The sequence below is a fragment of the Dipodomys merriami genome, unplaced genomic scaffold (genome assembly GCF_024711535.1).
Source record: "Dipodomys merriami isolate MVZ:Mamm:240054 unplaced genomic scaffold, mDipMer1.0.p SCAF_6, whole genome shotgun sequence".
NCBI lineage: Eukaryota > Metazoa > Chordata > Mammalia > Rodentia > Heteromyidae > Dipodomys > Dipodomys merriami.
In genome coordinates this window covers 28,788,031-28,800,113 of record NW_027206179.1, presented here as the reverse complement: position 1 = coordinate 28,800,113, position 12,083 = coordinate 28,788,031, and the positions used below count along the sequence as shown (strand labels likewise).

The 12,083-nt window shown below is 32.9% G+C and overlaps 1 long non-coding RNA gene across 1 annotated transcript in view; it reads right to left on the bottom strand.

Moving 5' to 3' along the window:
- Positions 1-12,083, bottom strand: part of LOC138813506 (uncharacterized) — a 168,353-nt gene that overhangs the window by 112,414 nt on the left and 43,856 nt on the right. The window lies entirely within an intron of this gene.

The window sequence follows — 12,083 nt, the reverse complement described above, 5'->3', positions numbered from 1 at the left end:
ACTTCTTGGTTTAAGCAATTAGATCGCTTTTTTGGAAGATGCTACCACTTACAGAGATGGGGAAATTGATGATGTAATAAAGTGTTTGGCAGCATGAAAGTATGTGTTTGATGCTTTTAACAGGAGTAGTTTCTGTAGAGGATTTTAGCAAAGGTTAATGGACAGACAAGAAACAGAGTGAAAGCTCTTAAATTGACCAAGAGGAGCAGGGAAACAACTTAGTAATTGAAGGAGAATTTGTAGCTAACGAAAGTGTTTTTATCTTGCTGGGTTTTGCTTCAAGGTTCACATATAATGATTATGATATGATACATGATGGAGATGATGATGATGGTGACAGAAATTAAAAATGATTAGCAGGTTTGTGCAACTGACCAAATGCTGACACTTCAGTTTTTTTTAAGTTAAAAAGCAACATATAAACTTCTTGAGAGAATCTTATTTTCTTTGCCTCCTCCTCTACTGAATGATTACTAGCATTTTTAAAAAATATAGAGCATTGAATATTAAAGTACTATAGAGCTATTTAAAAATAAAATAGCAGTTATATACTTCTTTGTCTTGTAATTTCATTGTAAATCTCTATAATTCAATAATATTCAATAAAATTTGGAATGTCAATGCAATTAAGGATACATTTCATCTAGAAAGTATTCAAATATATTTTGATACCTAAGACTATCAATGAAAATCTGGTCCATAAGAAATCCTCTGTACTGATGATAAATTTCACTGCAAACAGTTTTATTATTTATCTAATATCAGATTCTCTTGAAAAATAGTAATAGAATATTTGTCCTCTACAAAGTACAGAAAGGAGTCTTTTGTTTTAAAGTACCATTTATCTAAATGAGAGACCATCTGTTCATATTGAATGAAAATTATTTTGGCAAATAAGAGTGATCTTTGAATGGCTTTGTAGTTTGTTAACACAGCAATAGGTTCAGATTTAAGATCCCAAAAATGGTTTGTGTGAAATTTTAATTTGAATTGTAAGGCAGGAATCTTTGTTAGATACATAACTATCTGATCTTATTTGAAGCTTCATTACCATTATTTGCCAATCATTGAAGAAAATGACTAAATTTGCAACATGGTCACATATTGGAAAATGTTCTCACATATTTGGCTATGTGTTTATTGCAGAATTCTTTTTTCTTTTTTGTTAGATTTGTGGTTTTCTTTTATTATGAAACTTTGTTTTTTAATAAGTTTTTGTTGTCTTGTTTTCTTTTGCTTTCTACTTTTACTATGACTATTCTAGGCATATAAGATTAAGAATAGATATGTATTTTTGTTGAAATACATCAAACCCTCATTTCCCCTAAAATTGATAACATTTTAAATAGATTCCTCTTGACAATAGAATAATGATATTATTCTTCCAGCACTAACTTCAGATTACTTCCAGTGGGATATTCTGTCTTCTCCATTGAGATATAAATCTTCCCCCAGCCTCTGGTCATATTTACACCCTAAAGCATGTTTTCTATGAATCCAGAAAGATTTTCTTTAAAAAGTAATCATTAAACAACATCGTATTCATACCTTCCAGTCTGTGTGCAAGAGTAGATGTTAACCTTCCACAGTGCTAATTAGGAAATTCAGATTACCTAGTAAATTTGACCAGCCTACCCAGTCTTACCTCAGTCCCTGAAAACTCATCTCGCTTTGTTCTAATATAAATCAATCTTGTTTTGTTGCCATACCAATGTGTGTCCCATGGTTTCCCTTATTTGCAATAACTAGTACATGTCTGAGACAAGGTCAGATAAGTTGATGTTAGGTGAAATGAATCTCAAGATAAGCATTCAAATGTTTTTTTTTCTTACTTGCAATTGTTTCTAACATATTTATAAGATGATTTCTTTGTTACTTTGTATGTCTCTCCCCCAAGGTATAACCCCTGCTTTCATTGTATTTGATGTTGGTATAATTTGTGGTAGAAAAGGGCAAAAGCAACCGTTTAAATAGGGATACAGGTGGACCCATTGAAACAATGAGATGTGCAAGTCGTTATGTTGAAAAACGAACTTTACAACTTTGGCTGGGCAGGGGCTGGCGTGTGGGGTGAGGGGGGGTGGGGGTAGGGAGATGGGAAGGGACAGGAAGGGCAAACAAAGGAGGAGGCAAAAAATGCTTGATAAGAAATGTACTCATAAGGGATGGGAAGGGGAAACAAAGGAGGAGGCTACAATGCTTGATAAGAAATGTACTTAATATCTTGCCCATCTAATTGTAACCCCTCTGTACAGTATTTTCACAATAAAAAATAAATAAAAATTAAAAAAAAGAAATGTAGTCATTACCTTGCCCGTGTAATTGTAACCCCTCTGTACGGTATTTTCACAATAATTTTTTTCCTTTTACATTACCACTAATGTAAATAATCCCTGATACTATAAACAGTCTAGATTCTGCACATACTGTCTCTAGATATTGATAGTCAGTATGCATTCCTTCTATATCCCAGAATGACTAAAGTCTCTTTTTTCATATAGATTTAGCGAGGAAGATATTAATGTAAAAAAATTTGAATACATATCTTAGTGTTTTTTTCTTTCATTTGATTGTTTCTAACGCATTTATAAGATTATTTCTTTGTTGCTTTTTATGTCCCTCCCCCACAGTATAACCCCTGCTTTCACTGTATTTGATCTCTGTATAATTTGTGGAGGGGAAGGGAAAAACAAGTCGTTTAAATAAGGATACAGGTGGACCCGTTGCAACAATGAGAAGTACAAGTTGTTATGTCGAAAACGAACTTTACAACTTTGGTGGGGGGGGGGACGGGGAGGTTTAGGGGGTGGGGGGAGGATGGGAAGGGATGGGAAGGGTAAACAAAGGAGGAGGCTACAATGCTTGATAAGAAATGTACTCATTATCTTGCCCATGTAATTGTAACCCCTCTCTGTACAGTATTTTCATAATAAAAAAATAAATGAAATATTTTTAAAAAGCCCAAATGTGAACACATAACTCAGAATCGCTTTTGCAGTTTTAATTCAAAAAATAGTTAGTGGCCTGGTTTGTGAGACAAAGCACGATCTCAGTTACATAGCTGGTTTCTCTTTCAGTGTCACCAAATGTTCGCCATAAGGTGTTTTTTTTTTGTTTTTGTTTTTGTTTTTTTTTTTTTCAGAAGGTCCTGAAAATACAGTGCTGGTATCAGGCCAGTGGATTCATCAACATTAGCTCAATGTAAGAAAGGGGCCTAACAAAAAATAAATGACTCACATACACTCGACCTCTGTGTATATAAATAAGTTTCCTTCCTGGAAAGATAGCAGACTCCTGATTGCTGAGACATGAAATGATCTTACAACACTCTACAGTTTAGCTTAAATCTACGAGGATGATTGTACCAGCACTCTGATGGATGAAATAAATGCCTCATACCCACGATCCATTTTTTTGTTGTCCAGAGGTGAATAAATTAAAAGGAGAAAATGTAACATATAATAAAAATTTCAAGATCAATGAAAGATTGAAGGCTAGATATTTTAGGATTTACTTGCACTCTTTAATTTTGAATGTGCCATAACAATTTTATCTTTAACTTTATCTTTTAACAAATATATTAGAAGTATCCACTTTGTATGTTCAGGAGCATATGCTTTCACAATCTAATTTTTTTTGGGGGGTCTGGTTGTGGGGCCTGAACTCTGGGCCTGGGTGCTGTCCCTCAGTTTTTCAGCTCAAGGTTAGCACTCTACCACTTGAGCCACAGCACCACTTCCGGCTTTTTTCTTTTTGCTTATGGGGTGCTGAGGAATTGAACCCAGGGCCTAATGCATGCAAGGCAAGCACTCTACCACTGAGCCACCTTCCCAGCCCCTCACAATCTAATTTTATCTGCTCTTCTTTAGACGTAATATTAAGCAGATAAAACCATTAAACACTGAGCCTCTTCCTTGTGTAATTTGTGGCTATGTTCAGATAAAAATAACAGTACGCTGACTTGTTTTATTTTAAAAGTTTTTAAGTGCCATATAGATGACACCTACATGGTTATATCAGAGCAAAGCAGTTGTTTTAAATAAAGTGTCACGCTATTAGGTGACATCCTTTATCAACAGAATTGTCATAGCAAGGCTATTGGACAAACAACAGGAGTAAGATTATTTATTTCATCCTCACTTTTCCTTGAGAATGTCATCTTAATAACCTGAGATACTTTGTTTTATTAGTACCTCAATGCCCTCTGAGACCAACAAGCCATTTTAAACACTGAAGTATGATTGAAACATTGTTTTTTATTCTGCTTCTACTGTTGTTTCTGATGATTGGTTGTAGTGATTTAAGGTAAAGTTGCTTGCTTGAAATATTTTTGTTTTGTTAGTACCCCAATGCCACCAGAAGGCAAACAAGCTATTTGAAAGACCAGGCTCTTTTTTGTTTATACTAATGTTTCTCATCATTGGTCGAAGCGATTTAAAGTAAACCGCCATTTATTTAGTTCTACTTTTAATATCATAAACATTGAGAAAAAGAAATTAAAGATGATTGATAAAAATATTTCAAAAAATATTTGTAGAATAAAATTCAAAACCAGTTCCAAAAATATAGGTCATAAATTGTGCAGTTCGAACTCATCAGAAGGAATAAATGAAGTGTAGTGTCCAAATTTGACTACCTTAAAGTTCAACATTATTTTTTTTGTATAAATTTGGTCATGTTAGTTAACTTTAAAATAGAAGGTTATTTTTATTTTTAATATGAACTATATTGAAGTGTAAAAAGAGCATATATTATAGGGATACAATTCAGTAAGTTTTTAACCGGAGTCTTTGATATCTAATTATAGCAGTAGATTATTATCCTGAAGTCATTACTATGCTACCTCACAGTCACCATAACTCAATCTTCTCCTCAATACACCTTATAACAAATATAGCCTTGGGCAGGGAAGTAGCTCAGTGACAATGCACTTGCCTAGCAAGTGCAGCATACTGAGTTTGATTCGCAGTACCAAAAAAGAAAAGACAAAAATGTACAGGTAAAAAAAGAATACTCCCAAAAATATAGCCTTTATTTTAACATGAAGAAATGAATTGTGAAATATACCCTTGAGTCCGTTTTAATTGCTCAAAATCATTGTAGGAGAGTCTTCCATAATTATGCTGTTATTATTCTCTTAAAATTCATGTAGTTGATAATCATTTATTCCATTGCTTTGCAATGTGGTATTATTATATACTTTACCAATTCCAAATCACTATCTTATGTGGTTTCAAGTATTGAATATTATGAATGAAATGCTATGAACATTTTTAGATATATATCTCTCATTAACTATGTATTGAAATTACACCAAAATTTTCTAGAATTTCTGAACCAAAAAGCATGCAAATATTTTACGCTTTAGGACTTGGTCAAGTAGTTCTTAATAAAGCAATTTTGCTTTCACTATGGTGAGTGGGTAATGAATGATAGCCTCCTGGGTTCTTAATTAAATGTGCTCAATAAAAGAGAAATGATTTTAAGGTATTTGCTGACTAGTTTATAGCATTTTACAAAGTTATTGTTAAAAAATATTTCTTCATTTTTCTGATTGACTCACATGCATTTTGTTTTGTAACTGGGTCTTTATTTCACAAATGTCAGTGTTACAACAAATTCCTCTAGCTTTCCTTACTTTTCCTTTGACAAACCTATTTCCAAATTTTTGCCAAAATTCCTAAATATGAATCACTAAAGTTTTCAATTTGCTGTGCTGTTCCATTCTGGTGATAAAATTTGTCTGTAAAATCTGATTGTTTTAATAAAGAATCCTGTGTTCAAAGTCTGTGCTGTTCCATTCGTTTTGGTGATAAAATTTGTCTGTAAAATCTGATTGTTTTAAGAAAGGATCCTGTGTTCAAAGTCTACATACTGTTACCTGCCTTTGGAGATGACATAACTTCATGTTACGATGTGGAGTTGAGGGTGGTCTTAACCCAAATAAGGAGCATGCTCAGTCTACATGGATTGAAAATGTAGGAAAACATGTTTGTATCTGAGTTCTTCTTCATTATTTAGTTGTTTTTTTTAAAGTTTTCCAACATATTTTCTAGTTAAAGCTATCCCTCAATTGGTCCTTAATTCTAAAACATTTTTAGGGTTCATGGAATGTTATTGGGTTTAAGTTTCAGCCCTGAGAATTGGAGCCCTCTTCCCACCAACATTCTTCTCTGCTGCAAGTGTCTTTAAAGAGATGATCTAGGGCTGGAATGCAGCTCACTAGCAAAGCACTTGTCTAGCAAGTGTAACTTCCTGGCTTTGATCCCCAGTACCAAAAAAGAAAAGATTTTTTTAAAACATACAGTAAAAAATAAAAAGAAAGCACTATGGAAGTTCCTCAGAAGACTACACACATAGCTCCCCTGTGACCCATCAATCCTACTTCTGAGCATTTTGAGCATTTACCCAAATAATCACAAACAAGGCCATACAAAAGCTACCAGCACAACTATGTTTATCACAGCATTATTCATCATAGCTAAGACATGGAACCAACCCAGATGTCCCTAAGTAGATGAATGGATCATGAAAATGTGATATATATGCATATATATGAATTATATAAACAATATAATTCATATGCCACATCTGTTAGAAAATGGAAAGACTTGGGAAAAAATTATATTAAGTGAAGTAAGCCAGGCCAAAGAAACATAGTCCCATGGTTTCCCTTATTTGCAATAACTAGTATACATCTGATCAGACAAGCAGAAAAGATCAAAAGCTATGTACATATGACCATATAAGATGATGATAAGCAAAATGAACCCCAAGATACAGACATGAGGTTTTTTCTTCCTTGATGCTGTTTTTAATGTACTATGTATTTTTTGGGTTCTTTTGTATGTTCTTCCCCCTATGGTATAACCCCTGTTGTCACTGTATTTGATTCTGGTGCCCTGCATCTTGTATATACATTTTTCTAATTTGAAGAATGGAAGGGAAATAACAACATGCTGAAACAAGGATACAGGTTATCCCATTGTAACAACCAGATGTACAAGACATTATGTTGAAAATGAACTTTACAACTTCAGGGGTGGGTGGAGATGGGGTGGGAAGGAAAGGGATGGTAGGGGAAAAACAAAGGAGGGGTAACAATGCTTGATAGGAAACGTGCAGATTACCTTACTTGTGTAACTGTAACCCCTCTCTACAGTATCTTCACAATAAAAATATTTTTTTTAAAATTTGAAACAAAAAATAAAAGAGATGACCTGATGTCAACCACTCTATCCCACAGAGAAGCAAAATCTGACAACATATATAACATGTGTGTTTATCAATAGAAATAAACTCTACTGCCTTTGAATAACTAAAACTGTGTTTAAACCTAGTATTTAAATTTGACACGTTAAAAGCAATAAGGGAAATGGACTTATGTATAGATAGAAATGGACTTATATTACGCATAATATATATTATAGATAGAGGTTCTAGTGAGTGTTTTCATATGCACAAGTGTATAAGATGTAGATCTACAGTTAATAAATATATATATGCATTTGTATGTATGTATTTTTTGGCACGCTATCATATAACTGCAGCTTGACTTCCACAATAGGAAAATACATACTGTTTCCTCTTGTTCTCTCATGAGGTCATCAAGCAATTCCTACTTTTGTAAACAGATTTAAAATGTGGGGTGAAAAAAAACTTAGTTGGCTTAGGTTAGAGAAAGCAAAGGAAACGAAATTAAAGTCTGAATAATAATGATTGACTGAAAAAAGAATCCACAATGTTGACATAGGAAAAGAGAGGAAAAATAAGCAAGCTTAAAAAATGAGAAAGCAGATTTATGTAGACCAAAATAAATGGCAGAAACCAATCAGCCTTTGTCAATTGTCTTATTTAATTAAGAAAATAAACATATATGGCACTTCAAAATCAACATCCTCTTCTCTGTTGTTAAAAATATTCATGAGTTTGAAAGAACTCCAAGATGTGGAAACAAAAGACATTTCCTTTTTTGTTTTGTTCCAATTTTTAGTTTTTGATGGTATTTTCACATGTATATCTTTGGGAGGGAAGGTAGGAAGGTAGAACTGAAGGGTAAAAGTACAGCAGTGGAGCTCACTGGACATCGCTGAAAGTGAACTGTACAATTCGTGAGTAGAGACAGGAGGGAGGGACTGGGAGAAAGTGAGGGAACAGATGAGACTGGATGAAAGGAAATGGACTCATTTCCTGATCATGTAAATGTAATCCTCCTGTACATCACCTCTATAATAAAAATATAGTAATTTTTAAAGTATTGATTTTCATGTGCACTTGTAACTAGCCAACAACAAATACCTTTCATATTTTACATTTTTAATTTGTTTCATTTCATCTTTTTTCTCTCATCACCTGCATTTGTTAGATTTTGTGCTGTAATCTATTCCTTTCCTACTTTGTTCTTCCAAAATTGATAACATTCCCAGGTTTCATGTGCTATTTATCTCTAATGTCTTATCATTAATAAGGATATTATTGAACACTCTGCACATTATTTTTTACTGCAAGGCAAGTTATGAAAGCATGTCCTACTTTATCTTACAAATTACAATCTATACAATCTCAAAGTGTTATGACTTCCTACAATGTCAACATTTAATTTTGTTAGTTTTCCTAAATGAGTACTGCCTACATATTTGTAGCAAGCTTTCAGCAGTAAAAGTTAGAAATAAAATGTCTTCTTTTTCCTAATAAAATGTTCTTAGGCAAATGTTAAAGCATATTCCATTTTTTTTCAATCCATCAATTATTCCTTTTTTCTTCTTGTAGGAAACAGCAAAGAGTAAACTGAGCCTAAAGTAATGCATTGGAGAAATATACTCAATATTTTTCTGTTTTGATTGATGTAATAAGCCAACATGTTAAATTCATAATACGTGTATCTCTACAGATATATTTACAATTGAAATCAAAATGAAATACCATATTCAAAATTTATACATCAGGAACACGACCATGAGTTTTTTTATTAGAGTTTTCTTACTATGATTTACTATAAGCCTATTGTGCCATCAATTCTTTATAAAATTACTATTACTGCTTAATATTTGGGAATGAAGTGAATGTAACATGTCTTTATTCTTTGGACTACAAAATAAAATACAGTAGACTAAATATTATGTAAACAACAATTATGGAGGAGAACATCAAAGTCAATTTTTCAAAAAACGTATTATTCAGTAAGAGTTTGTCCCTGCTTCCAGAAAAGGTCTTGTTTATAGGTCATTACATAATAGATGAGAGATATTAAGTCCATTGTCTCCCAATGCTTCACTTCCCAAAAAGACTGCATGGTCCCAGAATTCCTCTGCCATTGTTAACATTTCATAAGTGGAGGAAATGTGTGATCTCCAAGTGTCTCATTGGGTACACATGTACCAAATTCTTTTGAACTGTTTAAAGAACTGTTTAGGGTCATACCTTACAGTATTCACAGTTCCAATATAAATTAGGCACCTGGGTAGAAAACAGATGGAGTCATAAATTATCACTTAGCATAGCCCCTTCCTTCAGGCTCAGTACGGAAAGAAAATCTCCTATTCCCACTTTTTCCCTTGGTAGTTAGGGGTTCAATGGTGTGCAACTGAGACATTCATTTTTGAAGGCTGCCCAAGAACCTTATTCAGTCTCACAGTCATAATATGGCAATAGGACTATGTCTATCCTGATACTTTGAACTTTACAAAGAAGAAATAAAGAACTTGGGGGAATAACAGAAGGCTTTTAAAAAACAATCTCTAGGTCAGCTGACATGTGGATGGCTTCTATATAAGACCCAGTCCATGAAGACTGGAAAAGGTGGGTGCATTGTCTAATGAACTAACAAAAAGAATCAACAAAGTTGAAGACATGGAAAAACATTGGTTCCCCTCTGTCTTTTGTCTTACCATTTTGTTGTTCTGCAACAGAGAAACACACATGACAATATGTTGGAAATAATCTGTATAACTGGTGGGGGGGAGGAAAGTGGGAGAAAATTGAGGGAAGTGGTAACAATTGCAACAAGAAATGTACTCACTACCTTACCTATGTAACTGTAACCCTTCTGTACAACACCTTGACAATAAAATCAATTATTTATATAAAAATGAAATGGATAAACATATTACCAACAAAAGGGCAAGATAGACATCCAGAAACTGACTGTCACAACAAAACTCTTGTTAGTCAATAGTAAAAAAATAATAATAATAACTCAAAAAATTGGTTAAACACCTGATGTAGCCATCAGGGAAATACAAAATATAACTGCATAGAAATATCTCTTTACATCTTTACTGAACTATTACTAAAGAGCAAAAACAATATAATTTTTTGAAAATGTATAAATATTGGAAACCGCACAATATTGATGAAATGCAAAACTGTATGCAATGTGTACAAAGCAACACAATGATATTGCACAATGTCAAAAATTGAACTCTCAAATTATCTGATATTCCCATTCCTGGATGAATTGATATAAGAATCTTGAAGAACCAAGCATCCTTATGTCTAGTGCAGCACTATTCATAATAGATAGGATATAAAAATAATCTAAATATCCATCAAGGAATAAAAGGATAATGAAAATAAGCAAAAATGTACAAGAGAATATTATTAACAAGTAACAATTCATTTAAAAGACATGGCTTTCATTGATGACTCTTCCTCCTTTTGTATAAAAGAAATTAAGCATTTTATGGCAGCATAAAACATATTAAGATTAATATAATGAGAAAGTCAGAAGACAGATATTGTGTGATTCCATGGTATATCTAAAATCAAAGAAGGAAATAGTGGTGGTAGAGGCCCAGAGATCTGTTAATACATTGGCATAAAGTTTAAATTAAGCTAAAGGGGTCACTTGAGAGAACTGTCCATGATATTGTACATATGATGATTAATATTCACTATAACTTTAAAAATTTTTAAGAATTATCTTAGCTGCTATTACCACAATAAAAATGCACGTTAAATAAAGAATTCCAGCCAGGAGCCGGTGGCTCACACCCGTAATCCTAGCTACTCAGGAGGCTGAGATCTGAGGATCGTGGTTCAAAGCCAGCCCTGGCAGGAAAGTCCGTGAACCTCTTATCTCCAATAAACCACCAGAAAACCGGAAGTGGTGCTGTAGCTCAAGTGGTAGAGCGCTAGCCAGGTGCTGAAGAGCTGAGGGACAGAGCTCAGGCCCAGAGTTCAAGCCCCACAACCGACAAAAAAAAAAAAAAAAAAAAAAAAAAGAATTTCTAGAATTTGCACTTCCACACACACATGAGTGTGTAATGAATTATAGTTATAAAGCAGTTTCTGCCTTTTGAATTTCATTATTTCTGATTTTAAAATATACTTTCATGAAGATATATTGTACTCATAAATTGACATGTTGAATTAAACACCACTGTAAAAAACTGTACATGTATAAAATTTTATATATGTATAAAATTTCTTTTATATAGATGAATATATGTATGTGTATACAGTATGAGAGTTAATGTTTGTATATTATTAATCTTATTTTTAACATTTCTAGAGATTATTAATTATAAAATTACTAGCATTTATATTTTATGTTAATAAAATATATGATCAACAAAGCTTAAAATCCTGAGCTTTTTCTTCAAAATAAGTTTAGAATTTCTCTATTTATGAATATATTTTCCTTATAATAAAAATGACTACACTCAAATTATAATTATGACTCATTATGATTAAATATAGAAATTGCTTAATGATGATCTTATAGAAAAAAAACAAAATTTACATCTGTATACCTTATAATGTATAAATTCTAAGTAGAAACACTAAATTTTCTTTAAAGAAAATCAAGGAATTTCAGAAATACTAACAACAAATTATTTGTATACTTTCCATTTCTTTTTTATAATTTTTATTTTTTATTATGAAAATACTGTACAGAGGGGTTACAATTACATGGGCAAGATAGAGAGTACATTTCTTACCAAGCATTGTAGCCTCCTCCTTTGTTTACCCTTCCCATCCCTTCCCATCCTCCCTCCCCACCCACCCAATCCTCCCTGCCCCAAGTTGTAAAGTTCGTTTTCGACATGACAACTTGTAATTCTCATTGTTGCAACAAGTCC